The sequence below is a fragment of the Ovis aries genome, chromosome 21 (assembly GCF_016772045.2).
Source record: "Ovis aries strain OAR_USU_Benz2616 breed Rambouillet chromosome 21, ARS-UI_Ramb_v3.0, whole genome shotgun sequence".
In the NCBI taxonomy this organism is placed as follows: domain Eukaryota; kingdom Metazoa; phylum Chordata; class Mammalia; order Artiodactyla; family Bovidae; genus Ovis; species Ovis aries.
In genome coordinates, this window is record NC_056074.1 from 35763796 (window position 1) to 35785863 (window position 22068).

The window sequence follows — 22068 nt, forward strand, 5'->3', positions numbered from 1 at the left end:
GAAATCAAAGAGGACACTAATAGATGGAGAAATATACCATGTTCATGGATCGGAAGAATCAACATAGTGAAAATGAGTATACTACCCAAAGCAATTTACAAATTCAATGCAATCCCTATCAAGCTACCAGCCGTATTTTTCACAGAACTAGAACAAATAATTTCAAGATTTGTATGGAAATACAAAAAAATCTCGAATTGCCAAAGCAATCTTGAGAAAGAAGAATGGAACTGGAGGAATCAACTTGCCTGACTTCAGGCTCTACTACAAAGCCACAGTCATCAAAACAGTATGGTACTGGCACAAAGACAGACATATAGATCAAGGGAACAAAATAGAAAGCCCAGAGATAAATCCACACACATATGGACACCTTATCTTTGACAAAGGAGGCAAGAATATACAATGGAGTAAAGACAATCTCTTTAACAAGTGGTGCTGGGAAAACTGGTCAACCACTTGTAAAAGAATGAAACTAGATCACTTTCTAACACCGCACACAAAAATAAACTCAAAATGGATTAAAGATCTAAATGTAAGACCAGAAGCTATAAAACTCCTAGAGGAGAACATAGGCAAAACACTCTCAGACATAAATCACAGCAGGATCCTCTATGATCCACCTCCCAGAATTCTGGAAATAAAAGCAAAAATAAACAAATGGGATCTAATTAAAATTAAAAGCTTCTGCACAACAAAGGAAAATATAAGCAAGGTGAAAAGACAGCCTTCTGAATGGGAGAAAATAATAGCAAATGAAGCAACTGACAAACAACTAATCTCAAAAATATACAAGCAACTTATGCAGCTCAATTCCAGAAAAATAAATGACCCAATCAAAAAATGGGCCAAAGAACTCAATAGACATTTCTCCAAAGAAGACATACGGATGGCTAACAAACACATGAAAAGATGCTCAACATCACTCATTATCAGAGAAATGCCAATCAAAACCACAATGAGGTACCACTTCACACCAGTCAGAATGGCTGCGATCCAAAAATCTGCAAGCAATAAATGCTGGAGAGGGTGTGGAGAAAAGGGAACCCTCCTACACTGTTGGTGGGAATGCAAACTAGTACAGCCACTATGGAGAACAGTGTGGAGATTCCTTAAAAAAACTGCAAATAGAACTACCTTATGACCCAGCAATCCCACTGCTGGGCATACACACCAAGGAAACCAGAATTGAAAGAGACACATGTACCCCAATGTTCATCGCAGCACTGTTTATAATAGCCAGGACATGGAAACAACCTAGATGTCCATCAGCAGATGAATGAATAAGAAAGCTGTGGTACATATACACTATGGAGTATTACTCAGCCATTAAAAAGAATTCATTTGAATCAGTTCTGATGAGATGGATGAAACTGGAGCCGATTATACAGAGTGAAGTAAGCCAGAAAGAAAAACACCAATACAGTATACTAACACATATATATGGAATTTAGGAAGATGGCAATGACGACCCTGTATGCAAGACAGGAAAAAAGACACAGCTGTGTATAATGGACTTTTGGACTCAGAGGGAGAGGGAGAGGGAGAGGGTGGGATGATTTGGGAGAATGGCATTCTAACATGTATACTATCATGTAAGAATTCAATCGCCAGTCTATGTCTAACCGCAGGATACAGCATGCTTGGGGTTGGTGCATGGGGATGACCCACAGAGATGTTATGGGGAGGGAGGTGGGAGGGGTTCATGTTTGGGAACGCATGTAAGAATTAAAGATTTTAAAATTAAAAAAATAAAAAACTAAAAAAAAAAAAAAAGAAGAAATGGTATGGACCTAAGAGAAGTAGAAGATATTAAGAAGAGGTGGCAAGAATACATGGAAGAACTGTACAAAAAAGATCTTCACGACCCAGATAATCATGATGATGTGATCGCTCATCTAGTGCCAGACATCTTGGAATGTGAAGTCAAGTGGGCCTTAGAAAGCATCACTATGAACAAAGCTAGTGGAGGTGATGGAATTCCAATTGAGCTGTTTCAAATTCTGAAAGATGATGCTGTGAAAGTGCTACACTCTATATGCCAGCAAATTTGGAAAACTCAGCAGTGGCCACAGGACTGGAAAAGGTCAGTTTTCATTCCAATCCCAAAGAAAGGCAATGCCAAAGAATGCTCAAACTACTGCACAATTGCACTCATCTCACATGCTAGTAAAGTAATGCTCAAAATTCTCCAAGCAAGTCTTCAGCTATACGTGAACCGTGAACTCCCTGATGTTCAAGCTGGTTTTAGAAAAGACAGAGGAACCAGAGATCAAATTGCCAACATCCACTGGATCATCAAAAAAGCAAGAGTTTCCAGAAAAACATCTATTTCTGCTTTATTGACTATGCCAAAGCCTTTGACTGTGTGGATCACAATAAACTGTGAAAAATTCTGAAAGAGATGGGAATACCAGACCACCTAATCTGCCTCTTGAGAAATCTGTATGCATGTCAGGAAGCAACAGTTAGAACTGGACATGAAACAACAGACTGGTTCTAAATAGGAAAATGAGCACGTCAAGGTGGTATATTGTCACCCTGCTTATTTAACTTCTATGCAGAGTACATCATGAGAAACACTGGACTGGAAGAAACACAAGCTGGAATCAAGATTGCTGGGAGAAATATAAATCACCTCAGATATGCAGATGACACCACCCTTATGGCAGAAAGTGAAGAGGAGCTAAAAGCCTCTTGATGAAGGTGAAAGAGGAGAGCGAAAAAGTTGGCTTAAAGCTCAACATTCAGAACACGAAGATCATGGCATCTGGTCCCATCACTTCATGGCAAATATATGGGGAAACAGTGTCAGACTTTATTTGCAGATGGTGACTGCAGCCATGAAATTAAAAGACGCTTACTCCTTGGAAGAAAAGTTATGACCAACCTAGATAGTGTATTCAAAAGCAGAGACATTACTTTGCAGACTAAGGTCCGTCTAGTCAAGGCTATGGTTTTTCCTGTGATCATGTATGGATGTGAGAGTTGGACTGTGAAGAAGGCTGAGCACCAGAGAATTGATGCTTTTGAACTGTGGTGTTGGAGAAGACTCTTGAGAGTCCCTTGGACCACAAGGAGATCCAACCAGTCCATTCTGAAGGAGATCAGCCCTGGGATTTCTTTGGATGGAATGATGCTAAAGCTGAAGCTCCAGTACTTTGGCCACCTCATGTGAAGAGTTGACTCATTGGAAAATACTTTGATTTTGGGAGGGATTGGGGGCAGGAGGAGAAGAGGACGACCGAGGATGAGATGGCTGGATGGCATCATGGACGCGATGGACTTAAGTCTGAGTGAACTCCGGGAGATGGTGATGGACAGGGAGGCCTGGAGTGCTGCGATTCATGGGGTCTCAAAGAGTCAGACACGACTGAGCGACTGAACTGAACTGAACTGACTATGCTAAAGCCTTACACTCTGTGGACCACAACAAACTGGAAAATTCTTAAGGAAATGGGAGTACCAGATCTCCTTACCTGTCTCCTGAAAAGTCTGTATGTATGTCAAAAAAAGGCAGTTACAATCAGACACAGAAAAACTGAAAGATTTAAAAGTGGGAAAGAAGCGTGACAACATTTACATTGTCACTCAGGTTACTTAACTTCTATATAGGATACACCATTCAATATGCAGGACTGCATAAATCCCAAGCTGGAGTGAAGGTTGCTGGGAGAAATATCAACATTCACAGATCTGAAGATGACACTGCCCTAATGGCAGAAAGCAAAGAACTAAAGAGACTCTTAATGAGGATAGGAGATGCAAAAACTGACTTAAAACTTAACATTCAAAAAAACTACTCACAAAAATATATTCAACATTCAGGGCATCTGGTTCCATCCCATCATGGCATATAGATGAGGGAAAAGTAGAAGCCGTGGCAGATTTTATTTTCTTGGGCTCCAAAACAACTGTGGACCTTGACTGCAGCCGCAAAGTTAAAAGACACTTGCTCCTTAGAAGAAGGAAAGGCTATGAAAAACCTGCCCAGTGTATTAAAAAGCAGAGCCTTACTTGGCTACAGAGGTCTGTAGTGTCAAAGCTATGATTTTCCAGTAATCGTGTACAGATGTGCAATCTGGACCATACAAAAGGGTGAATGCCAAAGAACTGAGCTTGAGAAGATTCTTGAGAGTCCCTTATACAACAAGGAGATCAAACCAGTCAATCTGAAAGGAAATCAACATGTGACCCCTTCTGGCTCAGCTGAGGCATCTACTAAGGGCCTCCAGGTGGAAAGAACAGACGCTTCCACTGAAAAAGTGCCTAACCATGGCAGATACAAGCAAATAGTTTGTAGCTCCACCCCTGGAGGAAGCTCAGAAAGGCTGAAGGCTCTGTGTACCCTGGGACCCCCGATACATGCATTGCATTCTCCCCAGCAGCATTGGAGGCAAGGAAGGGGCATTCTGGGCCCTGGATGATGGGATGGCTCTGGGATCCACTGGGGCCACCACTTATCAAGTAGGACTGGAAAGGACAGAGCAGGCATATGTAGCAGAGAGCTGGTGACTGGGTGTGGGGCAAAAGGGAACCAGCTCTCCATGAAGTACCTCACCCAAAATCCCCTGGAGGACATTCCCATGATAAGAATATCTGAGATGGCACAAAGAGAGTCTACTTCATTATCCCTTATAATTCCTCTGAATGAGGAGGTGGTGGAGTTGGTGGGTCATCACAAGTTCTTCCATGGCCTAGATCATCTGCTAGTTGCTATCCTTGGGTCTGCCTCTCCCCAGCTTCAGTCATGTAGTTTTGGAGGAAATTGACAATCATGTTCTGAGGGGTCAGGGCCAAAGATCATGTAAAGCCAGTCATAAGACCTCATGTCCCTGCCTGGATGGCTGATCTGGGGCTATACATGTGATCTGAGGTGGGTCATTCATAGAACACCCTTGAACTCTGATATCTGCAAACATCTTTCCTTACTAGGTGATGACTTCAGGATTTAAAACCCTAGGTCAGGTAGCTTGAACTCCCTCACTAGGTGTAGAAGCCTTAAGGAAGAAAGTTGCCAGGCTAAGACCATCAAAGAAGACTGAATGGAAAGAGGGAGGGTGAGAGAGAATTGATGACTTCTGGTTTCTTGGGTCCAATCACTGAGATATTTGTATTTGCTCTGATTCTTGCATCCTGGATTCACAGAATCATTTCAATGAGTTGCCCCTTTCCCTGAAGCCAGTTGGAGTAAGGCTCCTCTCAATTTTGATTCAGACTTGGTTCTAGATCCTTCACTCCTAGACACAAACAGAGGCAACATTTGTTTCAGCACCATTAAGAGTGAAACCCTTTATTCTTTACTGAGAATAGGGTGTACAGACCACCAAATACAGTTCACCAGCATCCTGGGCAGGAGTGCCCAATGTGTGCGAGTGTGTGTTAGGAGCAGCCTTACTGATTCCTGAAAAACTCCAAGCATTTACACTGCCTGTGCCAGGCCAATCCTGTCATTTCCTCGATCATAAACCAAGAAGTACTGCCTCAGGAAGACATCACCCAGGATCCAGATATTTGTAGATGGACTCAATTTGCTCTCTTTAAAGGTGGTATAGCAGTGGCCTCTAGAATCCTGGGGGAGTCAGGGATACACACCAGTCAGCATGAACCCTTACTGATGACTCCTCCCAATATCCAGACCGAGCTCAATTCTTTGTTTTATTTCCCTCTTTTGGTAAGTATCAAGGGGTTTTCTCAGCAGCAGGGGATATGAGAGTTTATCCAAAACCAGATAGGTCCAAGACATGAGGTTGCCATGAGGAAGGATGTGAGGGAGGGGAGGACCGGGAGTTGAGGAAACAGAGGAATGAAAAACCACAAAGTCCTACTGTAGAGCATAAGGAACTATATTCAATATTCAGTGATAAACCACATGAAAAAGAATAAGAAAAATGTATACTTTTTGTGTGTATAAGTGAGTCACATTGCTGTTCAGCAGAACTTAATGCAACAATGAAGATTAGCCACACTTCAATATAATTATTTAGAAAAGAATAAGTGTGCCCATAGCTCTCCTCACTCCCTGTTTCTTTCCTTCTGACTCCTGCTCTTTGTTTTCTCCTCAGAGAATGCTGGTTCTCCTCCTGTGTCCCCACCATCTGTACTTTATTATCAAACTCTATTTTGTATTGGAGTATAGCTGATTAACAAAATTCTGAGTTTCAGGTGGCTAGTAAAGGGGTTCAGCCATATGTATCTGGGTATCCTGGTCCCAAAGACACCCCTCCCATCCAGGCTGTCATATAACTGAGGGGAGTTCCCCGTGCTACAAAGTAACTCGTTGGTTATCCATCTTAAATAGAGCAGTGCCCACAACACGTTCTTGAAGACGACTCAGCAAATCTGAGAAGCCTCCTTCGGCCCACACTCACCCTCTCTGGCCACTCTAGGCTTGGGTGGGTAAGGTACTCTGTTTCCCCATCTGCACTGGTCAGTCCGTAGCCCTCATCACCCTAGTAAGTACCCAGTGCCCCAGTGCAGAGCACCTTGAGATGCCATTTTCATGGAATCCAGTGCAGTTCTGCCTAGAGTCAAGCAACCCCCCATATGGCTCAATGAGTTTGTGGATTTAGAATCCCTGAAATTCCCTCTCTTCCTCAAATCCTTCTTTGAGCCCATCAGCCTGCTTTGAACTCTGGCAGGGAGCTGACATGAAGCCTCCACCCTGTGCCGGGGCTGAGCAGTCACTGGGCACCCTTTATTCACATTACCATCCAACCTCCCCACAGAGGGGTCAGGTACCCCAACTCACAAAGGAGGCACCTAGCAAGAGCAAGGGGAAGATCCAGCTGAGAACTAGGCTGACCATGTAATTTATCATCCAAACCAGGAAAACTCTGAGAAAGGAAGGGAGACTGTTAACTTATGCTGGGACATCACACTTGGACTGTCCTCAGCCATTCTCCTTGTAACATGGCCTATTTCAGGGACTGCTAGTGCTGAATGTCATGTTCATGCACCTCTGGGTTCAGATTGAATTGAAGCTCTTTGAGGACTGAGGACCTTAGTATTCCCCTCTGCCTGACTCCCACCATGCCATATGGTGTGGTATCTCCACATTTATATCAGGAAGATCAGTGTCCCACAGAGCCCTTTACTTTCAAGTGATTGGTTTTGTGGGAGGCATTGGCCCAGCTACAGGGCTCAGCAGCATCTGCAATGGTGTGACATGGCCTCCAGAGGGCGCCCTCCTCCCAGCAGCAGCCCAAGGGTTCCTACAAGCTCCAGTTTGAGAACCAACCCTCAATACTGTCCCCTCACCTTGAGAATGTAGGGTCAAACTGGCACTGGGTATTTGATGCCATTGATGGTGAAGATAACAGAGGGAAGGGTATTGACCACAGAACAATAAACGTAGTGCTGTTAGAGAGAGAGGGTGAGAGGTTAGCTCTGGGGTTCCTTGTTGTGGTTGGAGACTGGGAATGACCCTGGGGCATGACCCTTCACCTTGGAACCCCATAGCCTGGCACCGATGGCCTTCTGTATGTTATTGACCAGTCTTCCTGGGCCTTCGATATATGATGTCCCAGTGTCCACAAGGGCCTCACAGCTGTCAGAAGCAATAACCTTTCTTTTCACAGAGATGCTGAGAGACAATGGAAGAAAGAGGGCATCAAGGTCACTCAGATTCTCCCCAGAATTGCCCCCTTCCTGACTGTCTTCTAAACAGCGCTTGGTCTCTTGCCCTCTTTTCCTTTGCTCTCTACACAGCACCTTTCTTGACATCCTCGAATGCAGTACTTGAATACACCAGGATATTTTGTACCTTGACACAAGCTGGTCTTCCTTCCTAGAAGACGCCACTCCACTTTGACTAGCAAATTTCTTCTCATCTTCCAGATTCCACCTTAATTGTATTGTTTTGGGGAAGTCTTTCCCCCGTGTTTATCAGACCCCTGTCTTGGTCTCTCTCTGTAGATCCTTACTCATGTCTGCTGCTGTTGCTGCTGCTAACTCACTTCAGTCATGTCTGACTCTAGGAGAACTCAGAGAGGGCAGCCCATCAGGCATTGCCATCCCTGGGATTTTCCAGGCAAGAGTACTGAAGTGGGTTGCCATTGCTTTCTCCTCCTCATGTCTAGCGTGTACCAAAGTCACAATTCACTATGTGGATGAGTCACTTCATGTACATCTGCCTTCTTAGATGTGAGGGCGAGTTTTATTCTCCTTGCCTCCCTAAAGTGCCTGGCACACAGTGAATGCTCAATGCTTATCTGTTCAATGAGTGAATGAAGACTGAGAAAACAATAAGAAACATTCAGAGAGCTGTATCTGGTGGGGAACAAATAACAGGTCGCACACAGAGTGAAGATGGAGATTCACAGGGGCAGCAGATTCTCATAGAAGGGGGAGAGAGGGGCTCCTCTGGGAGAGGGTGTCTGCCAGCACTGCTCCTACAACCAGCTCAGACCCTGAGACCCTGACCAGGAAATACATGACTAGCCCACAGAAACTTCAAAGGATGGGTCAGCTTTTGTCTGAGGGTATCACACAGAATCCTGTCAATTATGCCTCTTGTCCTCAGGTCACTCCTGGATCCCACCTTCCTGATTCTCTCTTATACCCCCTGTCCCACTGTGTGCCCAAGAACGTGGAATGTCTTTTTTATTAGTTGCTTTCACGTCTTAAGACTGCAGCCAACCTCTCTCCACTGTTGGGTAGTTGCTCCCTAAGACCAGTTTTCCCCATTTTCTCACTGTCCCTGTTTTTAAAATGACATTTATCTGTACTGAGAACTTCCTGTGTCCTAGGTAGCCTTGGACAATCGGTCATCTTATCATAACTCTTTTCAGGCTGGAGAAATTCTCCCTGATTCTCTGTTCACCACATTGTACAGTCCTCTAACCATGCTCCCCACCTCAAAGGGCAGTGCTTGTAGCCCTCTCCCAGCTGCACAGACCTCTCTGGACCCTTTTAGGACCCTCTTCAGAGCCTTTCTCAGAAGCCCTGGGTACTATGAACCCATGGGTTGTTTGCATATTTATGTGCTTGTGTGTTTGTTTGTATGTGTGTTTGTATGTGTCTCTGTGTGTGCTTGTGTGTCTCTGACTAGCTATGCATGTTTTCATATGTCTCTGTGAAGGTTTATATGTGTCTGCTTGTGTGTTTCCATGTGTCTGTGTGTCTGTCTGTGTCATTTTGGTTGTGTATATGCCTGTGTGACTGTGTGTCTGAGAATGCACTTGTGTGTGTCTGCCTGTGTCCATGTACATTAGCGGGAGCATCACTTGGGCTGACCCTCAGAGGGATAGGCTTACCGGTCTATGTGTATACTCCAGTCACCTGCTTCGATCAATGGTACCCAGTTGAGCTTTCCCTTGTAGTAGCGGTGGTCCACCCCACAAAACATCACCACACTGCCCTCCTGCTTGTCTCTGTAGAGAGAAGAGAGGGTGGGATCCTTGGAGGACAGTAACAACAGCACTGTCTGAGAGCTGTGCTTGTCCACCCATCAAGGCCCTAATAAGGTCCCCATGTACAGATGCAGAAATCGAGTCTAGGAGAGACTGAGATCCAGACTGAGGTCTGTTACTGGCTAATGAGTGGCAGAGAAGAGGTTAGAAGTTAAATCACTTGTCTGGGCTCCACCCACTACGTCTTCTGAAAATGCCCTGGATCTCCTGTGACCTGAGTGCTCAGACACCCTCAGAGGACAGGGTGCTGAAGTGTTTTGGCTTTCTCCTTGTCTACTTTGTCATTTTTCAGGAAAATCAAGGCCTGGGAGTTCTAAGGGCATGGGTTCAGGTCACCCAGAGTTGGCTTCACTGGCCTGTGACCTCTACTGTCCAAAGGGTCCCACACTCAGAAGGGACCCCACCCCTGCTCTCCCTGTCTGGAAATGCCTACTATTTCTTGAACAAGGGGTCCCACACTTTTGTGTCACACACTTTCATTTCTCACTGGCTCCACAAATTGGTTAGATGGTCCTGGGCTCCCAGTGAAATGCTAATAAGGAAGGAAAGAATCCACCATCCTTCCCCTTCCTTACTGATCAAATTCATAAGCAAATCCTAATGCCTTTTCCTTCAACTTGTTTCCTGTTGCCTTCCATTAGCCTTCCTCCTCACTCACCCTCCCAGACCATGTTACTGGTCTTGAGCCCAGGAGTAGGGTCGGCTTCCAATAAAATTTTATTTATAAAAGCCTGTAGTGATGCCAGGTAGGGCCCGAGGGCCATAGTTATTCTGGGTTAGATTATCTCTCAGGATACTTCTTTATCAAGTGTTCTATAATTTTCATGCAACTGAAAGCAACTTACAGCTTATTTGGAGAAAGTGATTTTCCATCTCAGACTTACTTGCTCAAGTAGAAGGGAAAAACAGGCTCAGGAATGGCACCTTGATTCTTCAGCTTGTCAAAGATGGGGATGGCTCCAAGAAGGATTTGTTGGGATAGTTCAAGCCCAAGACACCATCATAAGTTTTCCCTTCAAACCCGTATTCTGCCACGCTTAGACCAAATGGCTGGTCAGTACTTACAAGGTCCCCAATCTGTGGGAGAGAAGAGTGATCACACTTACAGATATGTGAAGAGGAGCTAGGACTGTCCTGGGATACATTGCCATTAGATCCTTAGAGAAGAATTGAGGCTGGGCTCTGTCTTTGGTGGCCCACAGACAGTTAGACCAATCTGGGAGGGGAATCTGGGTTCCCCTTGAGAGAGGCTGTGAATTTTAAAACATCTGCCCCTCTGAAAAACACCACCTGAGTGCGTCAAATTGGCCTCATGGCTTCTGTAGAGGTGGGGCAACCAAAAGTCAGGCCAGGTCCCATTGGTGCCACATTATGGACATAACCATCAAGAGCAAGATGGCCTTCTCTTTGGCATCACTGTGACCTAATGACAGGAATGGACTGCATTCTCTGTAATGTACTGTGGATTCTGCATCTGTCCAGGAAGACAGAAGCTGAAAACACAATCTTGCTTCTGGTGTCTATGAAATTACTGCCTGAGGATTTCACTTTTGGTGATACGTGTATATTTCTGTGAGTGTGTATGAGAGAGAAAGAGAGAAAGGGGAACTACTCAGGTATTTTGGGGGAAGCAGGCAATAGGTTTATTAGACTCTCAAGGGTCCTCTAGAGTGAGAACTCATTTATCAGGCCCCTTGACTTCTCAGGCCACCAGTTTCCCACTCTAGATACCTGAAGCCCTTGACTGCCCCCAAGGTCCCCAGATCAGTTTTATCCTGTCCCCAAACACCCCACAGCAACTTCAGCCCTGAAAAGCCAACCTAACTCCTCCTTTTACCACAAGTGTGCCCTCAGCAAGGCCCTTGCTGTGTGCACCTCAGTTTCCTCTTATGTCTCATGAGCTAATCAGAGTAACTGCTGTGTGCGGTTGTTGCAGGATTAAACCAGTTACCACCTGAAAGTGCCTGGAACAGTCTGGGAATATAAAACTGGGTGCTTTTATCCCTTCTTCTTGCTCCGAGCAAAATGAACCTTGAACTGCTCATGGGCAGAGGAGCTGCAAGTCCACACCTCAAGCCACTCTCTGGGTTAGCTAATTTGTTTACTCCTGTGTCACCACAGGCACTGCCTCCCCAGAAACATATCCTATGGATATGATGGTCAATATCTATGGGAGTTGGGCTAGGAAGGGTTCTGCCAGATGATCCTGCATCTGTTTTGCAAGCAGTGGTCACTCCATAGCCAGATCTGACTCAGCATTCGTTACACTGTTACCCAAACTGTGTCATAAGCAACAACTCCTTTCATTCTCCCAGATCCATAGTTGATGCTGAAGGTCTTTTTGGTAGGCCAGAAGGTGGAAAACTGAAGATGTCTGAACCTAACATGCGTAGCTGTAGACACAAAAGATGAGTGTCATCAGGTGTTAAGGGTGGAAAACAGAGTGGCAGGGCAAGAGAAGGATGGTCCAGGTATGGGGTGTCTGTACTCACAACAGGCTGGACTGATGCCAAAGGTGGAGGACACCTACAAGTCAGAAGTGGCTGTGTCAAAGGCAACCTGGAATTATTGAGGGGGTGTTCCATTGGTGATGTTACTCATGTAGACTAACTACAGGGAGAAGGAGGGAGTGGGTTAGTGCAGAACTGGCTACCCTCTATTCCCACACTGATGCCTCCCTCTGGGTGTCACATATCTCTTGAGATCACTTTCTAACCACCGTGCAACTCACAGGCTTTGGTCACAGACATATCTGCATTTGATATATTTTTCCTATGCTATACTGTATGTAGGATATTGACTCTATGACCAAGCATTGAATTGGTACCTCCTGCATGGGAAGCCCAGAGGCATAACCACTGGGCCTCCAGGAATGCTGGACACCCAGGGAAGTCCTGGTGCCTTCATTTGGCAAGCTCTGTAATCTCTTCAAACCCAGCTGTAGCAGCCCCCTCTCCAGGTGCTCCTTCTTGATCAACCCCAGCCATTCCCTCTAAACTCAGATCACATCCAATCAACACCATACAGGTGACACTTTCATTTGACATGTATTTACCCTTTGCCTATCTCTCAGGCTGGCACAGGCATTCTTGAAGACAAAATAAGCCCTTTGTCTAATCCAAAAACAGTAACCACAGTGATTGCTATGGCCATGCATGGAATACAGGTTCAATAACTTTTTATTGCTGTCATTCTTGCATCTGTGGAAACTGAATTCCTCTGCCTGGGGATTCACAATTGCTCTGCAGTTGGTTCTACCTTTTGATCAGAGATGGCTCATTCTTCATCAGTAATTGACTGGCTCACTTAGTTCAGAAGGAACAATCACCGTCAAACTAATGACACATGTTTGACAGAGAAATGAATATTTACCTGCCACCTGGTAATTTCTGAGTCCAGTCACCAAGACAAGAGTTGAGGACGATAGTGCCTTCTCCTCTGCATGGGGCCCCTTTTGCCCAGTGTTTCTGCCTCCTGCAGGAGCTCCTGCCCCAACATGCCACACGGCATCTCCAGATAAGCTCCAGTGCTAAGCTAGAGCACCAGGGGGCTCTGTGGAGCACCATCCTCCCCAAACACTCACATCCATGATGTTCCCCAGGGGGTGAATAATTTTGTTTGAACCATGAGAAGAAATCTGAGACAGTCTGTAAGCACGTTCCTTCAGGAAATTGTTCAGCATGTTTTCTTCACTGAAGGTATTTCTTGTGGTCTTCACTTTCTTTAGAGGTATTCTTTCACCGAATATTTTGCAAAGAAAACAAAGAGATGCTCCAATTACCTGTCAGTGTTAAGGGATAACTGTCATTGTAATGGCACTGTGTATTTTCTAATCATTTTTATGAGTCACCTTATTATAAGAATTTTATGCATATTCCATGGCAAAGACATAGGTTTAAATAAAGATTCTGTTGTATAATGATGGGTAAGCCATATGACCATGTAGGGTGTCAGTCTCCCCTTCGGTAAAATGGTGGAATGTAACAATTCAAACCCTCTGAATAAAATATCTTAGGGATAAGTGAAGTGATGGAGAGGGTGCCTGATAAATAGGAAGTCTCAATAATGACAGCCATTAGCATTGTTGTTGCCACCCCACTGTATCCTTCTCATAGAAACTCAGGGAAGGAGGTAAGAGGGGATTCCTCTCCTCTTTTATAAGGGAGAAATTCAAAATATAAGAGGCTTGAGAATTGGCTGTGATCACACTGCCTGTCAGATATAAAAGAGTGTATAAGTAGCTCTCCCAATCTTTCACCAAGTGGAAAGAGAAGAGAGAGTTGAAAGAGGAATCCAGGAGACAGGGAACAAGTTCAGAAAATGTAGAAAATTAAAAGAAAAGTTAAAAGAAAACACCACAAAGAGAAATACACTCATAGAGACTTTCAAAGGGATGGAGAAGTAAATGATAGTGATACAGAGATACAGACATAGACATATACACACTGAAGTAGAGAGGGAACAAAGAAGACACGTTAAATAAAAGGTAGGAAAGGGCTATTCAACAGGACCACACCTACATCAACATTGACTGTGCACTGAACAATTGCAAGGAATTCCAATTTCAATAGGCCATGACATGACTGGACCCCAAGAGTTGTGCAACTATGCAAATCTACATCAAGAATCTTGGGTCCCACAGTTCGTATAGCAAGGTACTTATCAATATGTAAGGGTGGAACTCTAAGATTGTCAGGGAAATATTCCATTCTGTTCTAAACCTGATGAGTAGAAGAATAATAAGGTGAAAAGAAAAATCACAGAAAGTAAGATGATGTGGCTTGCAGTCTCCATACTTGAATGACTCTGCAATTTGAGAAGGCTACCAGCCTAAAGTGCACAAGGCACTTCATGTTTCTATCCTGGCTCCAAGGACTCAGTGAATTTCAGGTTCTTAGCATATAGTGGTGACTGGGAGCCCCTAGTTATATATGCCCTGACATGCCCTAGTTTAGCCCTTTAGGCCAACAATAGGTCTGAAAAAAACACAAAGTTCTCGATAAAGTCTTTACCTTCATCAGTGTCCTTGGAGAGTGGACTTTAAAGCTTCACAGAATACAGAGAACTGAACTGTAATCTGTTCCTTGAAGCTTGGCTGGAAAATCAAATTGATCTGCATGGATTCTAAGAAGATGGAGAACCTTGCCAATGTGGAGGAAAAAACCCTCTAAGAACATCATAATAATGGATATTAAGGGCCATGCTCAACATTCGTGGTTTCATAGACACGTCGTGAGATATGCATTGCTGTCTTCATTGGAGAAGAGATTGCTAGGAAGATAAGTTGTCAAAAGGCAAAATGAATACTTCAGGGACAGCCCAGGGACATACAAATGGCTTTAGGTAGTGGGTCTGATGGCAGACATCAGGGGCACCTATAATGCCAGGCTGCATCAAAGATTTAGGGCAGAGCAGTACTTCAATTGTATGCTTTCAGTATTGGTAGAAATGTCATATGCATCCGCAAGCTATTTTATATCATCCAACAAACGTTCAAGGAAGAACTGTGTGCTAGGTTCTGGGTTAAAGGCTTCAAAGTCAAAGTTGATCAAGACAAAAGTAGTCTTTATCTTAAGAGAGCTAGCAGTCTAGTTCTCACAAAGTCATGGACCCTGGGGGCAGGAGATATGATACTAGGACTAGGTGGCCATGTTGAACCCTGGGCCACACAGGCCTTACCACTGGGCCTTTCCTCCACTTCACCCATGCTGGGAAGCAGGCCAGTTGGCCATGTTTTCAAGAGAATCAGAAGTTTGGATATTTCTGTACAATCTACCGATTTTAATGTTAGCAACTAATTTTTTTCCCCAAAAAACAGTGAGAACGAAATCTCCACAGCGATGTGCTGCCATCTGCCTTCAGTCTCAGCAGGTTTTTATTTCTTGCCTAGAGTTGGGAGTGCAGTGGGGAAAGAGAGGAATTTAATTCATGTTGGTTGATTTAAAAAGAGATTGAATGTGTACTAAACATGTGTGTTTCCTTTCTATGTATAAAGAAAGATCATCAAGAACATACAAACCCTCAAAATTTAACTGCTGAAGAGAAATGGATATATTTCTGGTATAATTTCCCCATAGGGTCTATGCTATGAAAATTTTTGTCTGCCAAACCAAACATACAAAAAAATAATTTTGAGATGTCTTTCCATTCAAAGAAGAAGAAAAAAAAAAAAAAAAAGAACTGTGGCAGCAAAAGGAAAGACAATCATGTTTAATGACTCATCCAGGACTCCCAGGGCCTATTCCTGCATGAGGTCTATCCATGCCTGTCCCTTGAATACATCAGGAGCCTCTCTTGTTTCCAGATGTGTTTAGATGGGGCACTGTGACTTAATTCTCATTTTTGTATGTTGTTTAAATTCAGTTCTGGTGGTTAAATCCCAACGGGGGAAATATGACATCACTGAAAAATGACATACACATATGCCGTTTGAACTATGGTGTTGGAGAAGACTCTTGAGAGTCCCTTGGACTGCAAGGAGATCAAACCAGTCCATCCTAAAAAAAAATCAGTCCTGAATATTCACTGGAAGGATTGATGCTGAAGCTGAAGCTCCAATTATTTGCCCACCTGATGGGAAGAACTGACTCATTGGAAAAGACCCTGATATTAGGAAAGATTCAAGGCAGGAAGAGAAGGGAAAGACAGGATGAGATGGTCAGATGGCATCACCAAGTCGATGCACATGAGCTTGAGTAAGGTTTGGAAGTTGGTGATGGATAGGGAAAACTGGCATCGTGCAGTCCATGGCGTTGCAAACAGATGGACATGACTGAAAGGACTGAAGTGAAGTGAACAAATTGAGAACAAAGAGAATGCTGCTGCTGCTGCTGCTAAGTCGCTTCAGTCTTGTCCGACTCTGTGCAGCCCCATAGATGGCAGCCTACCAGGCTCCCCCATCCCTGGGATTTTCCAGGCAAGAACTCTGGAGTGGGTTGCCATTTCCTTCTCCAATGCGTGAAAGTGAAAAGTCAAAGTGAAGTCACTCAGTCATGTCTGACTCTGTGCGACCCCATGGACTGCAGCTTACCAGGCTCCTCCACCCATGGGATTTTCCAGGCAAGAGTACTGGAGTGGGGTGCCATTGCCTTCTCTGGAAAAAAGAGACTGGTAAATCTAATTTCATTAAGTTAGTGGCTAGCTGCCCATAACAACACATTAAAATTCAGAATTATGACTATATTCAGAGTGGAATATCTTCTAGGGAAAAACAAAAATACAGCCCATTCATTAAAAAAATTGAAAAAAAAAAACAAAGAAAATCAAAAGAAAAACAGGAAAGAAATCGGCAATCATATTCAACAACTTATTGTCCCTCATAACTTCTGTTACTGTGACAGAATCATATGCATGTTAACAGGTAAAAGCAAGACAATAATTAAAACTAATGTTCTGAAGTAAGCCTTTCAGTGGCTACAAAAAGAAGTTCACACATAACATAAAGAACTTTAACTCAAACCCTGCTGTCTTAAATCTTGAACTGAAAGCATAAGTTTGTACCAACTAATTATATTCATTTTTATTTTATTTTTTAAAGAAAATGTGTACTTCCTACTCTCACCAATGTAAAGCCTACAGCTATGACAATTTGATAACAGTGACTATTCTGAGATCTAACATGGAGCTTCTAAATACATTTCCCATCAGACGATGCATGGATTCTTAAAGAGATGGCTGATTTCAGGACTGGGTAAAGAAATGCACAAAATAATCTCGGGAATCGTGAAGGACCAGAAAGCTAAGACACTTCAAAGCCCAATGAGGTCTGGACAGAAATTTTATGAATCCAAATGAAAAGTCCAAACATCTACCAGTTTGTTGGGCAGAATGATGTTTCTGCTTCTCAACACACTGTTTATGTTTCTCACAGCTTTCCTGCAAAGAGGCAAACATCCTCTGATGTCATGGCTGCAGGCACCATCCACAGTGGTCTTAGAGGCTGAGATGAAGAAATCTGTCACTGCTTCCACCTTTTCTCCTTCTATTTGCCATGAAGGATGGGGCTGGAACCCATGATCTTAGTTTTTTAAGATTTTATTTTAAGCTGGCTGAATGTGTCCAAATGTTAGTAGGCAACATCTAATTTGTCACTGTGATAGATTTCTATCTATCTCCACCATTCTGAGCATTGAGAAAGGAAAATAATCATCAATGTTTATGCTATTTTTGTTTATATTATGCATATTTTATGTAACTACAAACAGTTCCAGGAAAACAAGCTAGACTATCCCTTCTGGAGATGATGAGAGAGTGATGGGGAGCAGCTATAATATAGATGAAGCCTCACTCACTGGCCTGCAGCTCACCTCCTGCTGTGGAGGTCTGGTTCCTAATAGACCAAGGACTGGTATTGGTTCTGACCCACTGTGCCGGTTTTGTGGACTCCTACTCTAAACCCAACAGTCGGACATTTTGTAAGACAAACCACCCTGCTTGCGCCAGTTTCTGGATAAATTTATTTAGTCTTAAAGTAGAATAACCAAGTGCAACATATGACACATTCTTTTAATAAACTATGAAAACTACTTTTTGAAAATCAGGGAAATTTGTACATGGACTGGATGTTACATGTTAATTTTATTGGGAACAAAAGAGCATTTTTTTCACATCCTATCATTTTACCCCAAATACTCATTATGTATATTTTGTGAAATGTTCATCTCATCCCTAAAACCCTTCAGGAAAAAATGAACAAGGGATAAAAGATAGAATGAAATGAGGGTCTGTCTCTATTTAAAAACAGATCTGCATGGCTTCTGTGGATTGAATTGTGTCCACCCTTGACTCCCAATGTGATGGTATTAGGAAGTAGGACCTTTGGGAGGTATGCCAGATGACATGGGGTTTTGATGATGATCCCTCATGATGGGAGGGAGCCTCTCCCTCTTTTTCTCTCTTATTCTCTCTCTTCCTCCTTCCCTTCCCCACCACAAATGAGAACATAGCAAGAAGAGAAAGACCTGATGCAAGTCAAGAATGTCTTCAACGGGAACTCAATTGTCCACTACCTTGGTGTTACATAATCTCTGGTCTATGACAACCTGTGGGACTAAGAGGTTAGTTTTGTAGTTATTGATGCCAAGTGATGAAATATAGGGTTCATGACCCTCTTCTTTCTTATATTTGTTATGTTTGAAATCATTTTGTAGTGAGAAGATTATAGAATGAAGTTTTTGTTTTAGTGATACCCTGAGGGGCCCGAGATAGCAGATTCAGGGAGGTCCCCGATGAGTGACTGGTTGGAGGGCCACACGCTCCTTACCCCAACTCTTCTCTTGTCATCTGAAAACCATCCCCCTCATACCTGACAACCTTACATCCAACCCTATCTGTACCTCCACTCCCATGCTAAGCTATTGAGTCATCTAGTTGGAGATCTTGATGATTCAAGACAGGGCCTGGAAGGAGAAGGAATGCAGACATTTTTAGAAAGAAAGATCTGGGCAGACCCCTTCTTGGTTTTCCCTTCTTTAGTGCCATCTGCAGGTGAGGGATAGGGCCTGGGTAGAGAGGAAGCCACAAGTGAGACTGCATGTATATCTGCAAGAGAAGAGAGGAGGAATTCACAACCCAATAACCAGGAGGTTGGCAGCTTGCACAGGACCCAGGAGGGAAGGAAGAAGCACTGGGGAAAGAATAGTGCCTACCTGAGTCCCAGACCTACCTGAGTCTTCCTGTTAAACTTGGAGGTCGCCTCCTTCCTGCTTTAATTTCTGCTCCAGATGTGGAGGGGATAGAGCTATACTCACTGCTAATGAGTCACAGGGAGAGGGACAGCCTCCCCCTGGGAAGGATTTGATTTCACTCTAACTGTGGGTATTATCCCAAGCCAGAGAGCAAATGGCAGGTCATCCAAAAGATGACCTACTTTAAATAGTATTTTAAATACTACACAATTTGTCTAAGAGTCCTGGCATATCTTGTTCCCAGTGTTTTTAGGAGAGATGATTCCTTAGTCTAATTTGAGTTCTGCTGAGGATTCTACAAGCTTCTCCATTGGTAACTTCTGACTTATAACTACCTGATCTCATCCCATAGAGCCCAAATGATGGTAGGTTCCAGGGGGCAAGTCCTCTAAGGCCCTCGGTGTCACAGCATCTCTGTGCCAAGTGGTCTACCACTCCCAGTCCTGAGCCCAGGACACATAAACATCACCAGACAGTTACAGACCTCTGCCCACCAGAGGCAGCCTCAGAATCCTCATCAACACCCACCTCTGAGCCACGTGTCCACTGATTAGCACTGAGCTTCAGTCTGGAAAAAGTTTTCTGGAGCTAGTCCAGTCTCCCTCCTCTAAGAGATGGGAAACTGAACCTTGGGGTGTATGATTCACCTTAAGGCTGCAGGTAAGTTAGTGGAGACTTGGGACCCAGGAACTCTGGTTCCCAGGCTAGGAGCCTTCCAGGAAGAAAAAGATGAGAGAAAGCTCAATTGCATCCACTGCTGTGTAGCTCTCAGATGTCTTCAAGGACCAGAGTGGAAGTTCCTTTCCCTTTGCCCCTCAAGTCTGGTTCTGATTTCATCAACAGACCTGCCTCCATGTAGCAGCAGGAAAGCAATATTCAGGGCTGTTTTTTCTGGGTTCCAGGCACAGTGGGAGAGCCCCAGCTGTAGTGACCCCAGTAGGCAGTCCTGCAGGTGGTGACTGACTCACTCCCAACTCAGAATCTCTAGAGCTCCCGCTCCTCATTCACACAACACAGACCCTGAATGACTGGATAACATGTACCTGCATTTAAGCGAGAAGCATTCCTTTCTCAGCCTTCTGGTAACTTAGGTATGTGTCTTATGTTTCCTCAGGGAACCCCTGGCAAAAAAGGCATGGATCTGAGTCTAGCCTGCATGAAACATATCTGTTCCCTCTTTGATGCTCAAAATAGATTATGGAGATTCAAAGGCCTTGAAAGGGTTACAATCACACTTATGTTTTTTCAGAACTTTATGAAAATGGTTGGAGAAAAAGGACAGAAACACAGGACAAGGCTGGACATCTTTGGGTCCCAGCTGATTGTGAGTTGAGTTCCAGCCACCAGGCTTCAGAGTCAGGAGCTGATGTTATTCACAAGCCACCTTTGAAGACGGAATAGAGGAAAGGGTTTGGGGGCAAAGAGCAGTGTGTTCAAAGAGCCATGGGAATCACCCAGGGCAAGATGAAACAAGAGTCATTACTTGTTTCTTTGCTCTGTCATTTACTTGGTGTTCCTACTCCTGAGAACAAGTATATGGAGATAGTCAGAGGCATTGGTGGTACACCTTGCACCTGATGCTCCTGGGGATAACCAGTTTGTGGACACTTCCCTGAGTCCAGAGCATATTCAGCCTCATGATAGCCCCAGGTTCTCCCTTCTTGTGTAGGCTGACATGGCTCATTGCTGCTAACTCACAACTGAAGCATAAGATGAGGTCATGGTGGTTGACCTGTAGGCCAAGTTCCAACATGGAAGGAAGGTTGGTAGTGGAAGGGTAGCCATGTATTAAGCTTGGTTACCTTGGTCCTTAGCAGTGTATACTTCCCACATCTACAATATTTCTCTCCCAGGTTTTGCTTGGCTAGGTCCTTCTCAACTTTTACCATTATCTCAAATGAGTTTCTCTCAGGCTTGCTTTCCCTGGCCACTCCACTCTCACATGCACAGACCCTGATCCAAAAATTGCCTATAGACACTTCCCTCCATCAAAAAAATAATTATAGTTACGAAAGGGGAAAGGTGGGAGAGGGATAAATTGAGAGTTTGAGATTAATATCTGTATACTAGTTTGTTTAATAAATAATCAACAAAGACCTATTGTACAGCAAAGGAATTCTGCTTAATAGTCTGTAATAACCTGTATGGGGAAAAAAAAAAAAACTTAAGTAAGAACGGATACATGTGTATGTATAAGGGAATCAATTTTCCATATAACCAATATTAATACAACACTGTAAATTAAGTATACTCCTATATAAATTAAACTCTGAAGTTTGAAAAATGCATATGTCGAGAGACTCAGAGTTCTTTAGACTCGCAGGATTCCAGATATGATGCTGGAGATGGCAGCGTGGGTGCAGAAATCGAGACATTATCTGAGGCTGCATTTTCCTGAGCTTTGGTGTATTTTTGCTTCTAGTATCACCTTTGATTTGTCTTTGGAGGATCTAATACAAAGGCTCTGAGACACCAGTTCGGTGTAGTTGAAGGATGAGAGGGAGGTGCTAGTGGAAGAGTAAAATCCCAGCTCCCTAGTCTTGGGTTGGGGCACGTTTGAGACACAACTTATGTCCCAAGTTCCCTATGAAAACAGGCTGTAGCTTTCCTCTCCAAGACTTGCATGATATCAGACCCAGATTGATTCATCCTTTTTCATGTGTGTGCTTCCCCTTAGACTTCACTGATTTCTCGATGAAAATATTTTTAATATAAATTTATTTACTTCAATTGGAGGCTAGTTACTTTACAATATGCTAGTGGTTTTGCCATACATTGACATGAATCTGCCACAGGTATACACCTGTTCCCCATCCTTAACCCCTCTTCCCACCCACCTCCCCATCACATCCCTCTCAGTCATCCCAGGGCATTGTCCCCAAGCACCCCGCCTCATTGATCAAACATGGACTGGTGATCCATTTCGCTTATGATAATATACATGTTTCAATGCCATTCTCCAAAATCCT

General features: G+C 43.8%; 1 pseudogene; it reads right to left on the reverse strand.

Annotated features, from left to right (window-relative positions):
* Positions 1-5422: 5422 nt before the first annotated feature.
* Positions 5423-20988, reverse strand: LOC121817531 (pregnancy-associated glycoprotein 1-like; annotated as a pseudogene).
* Positions 20989-22068: the final 1080 nt, after the last annotated feature.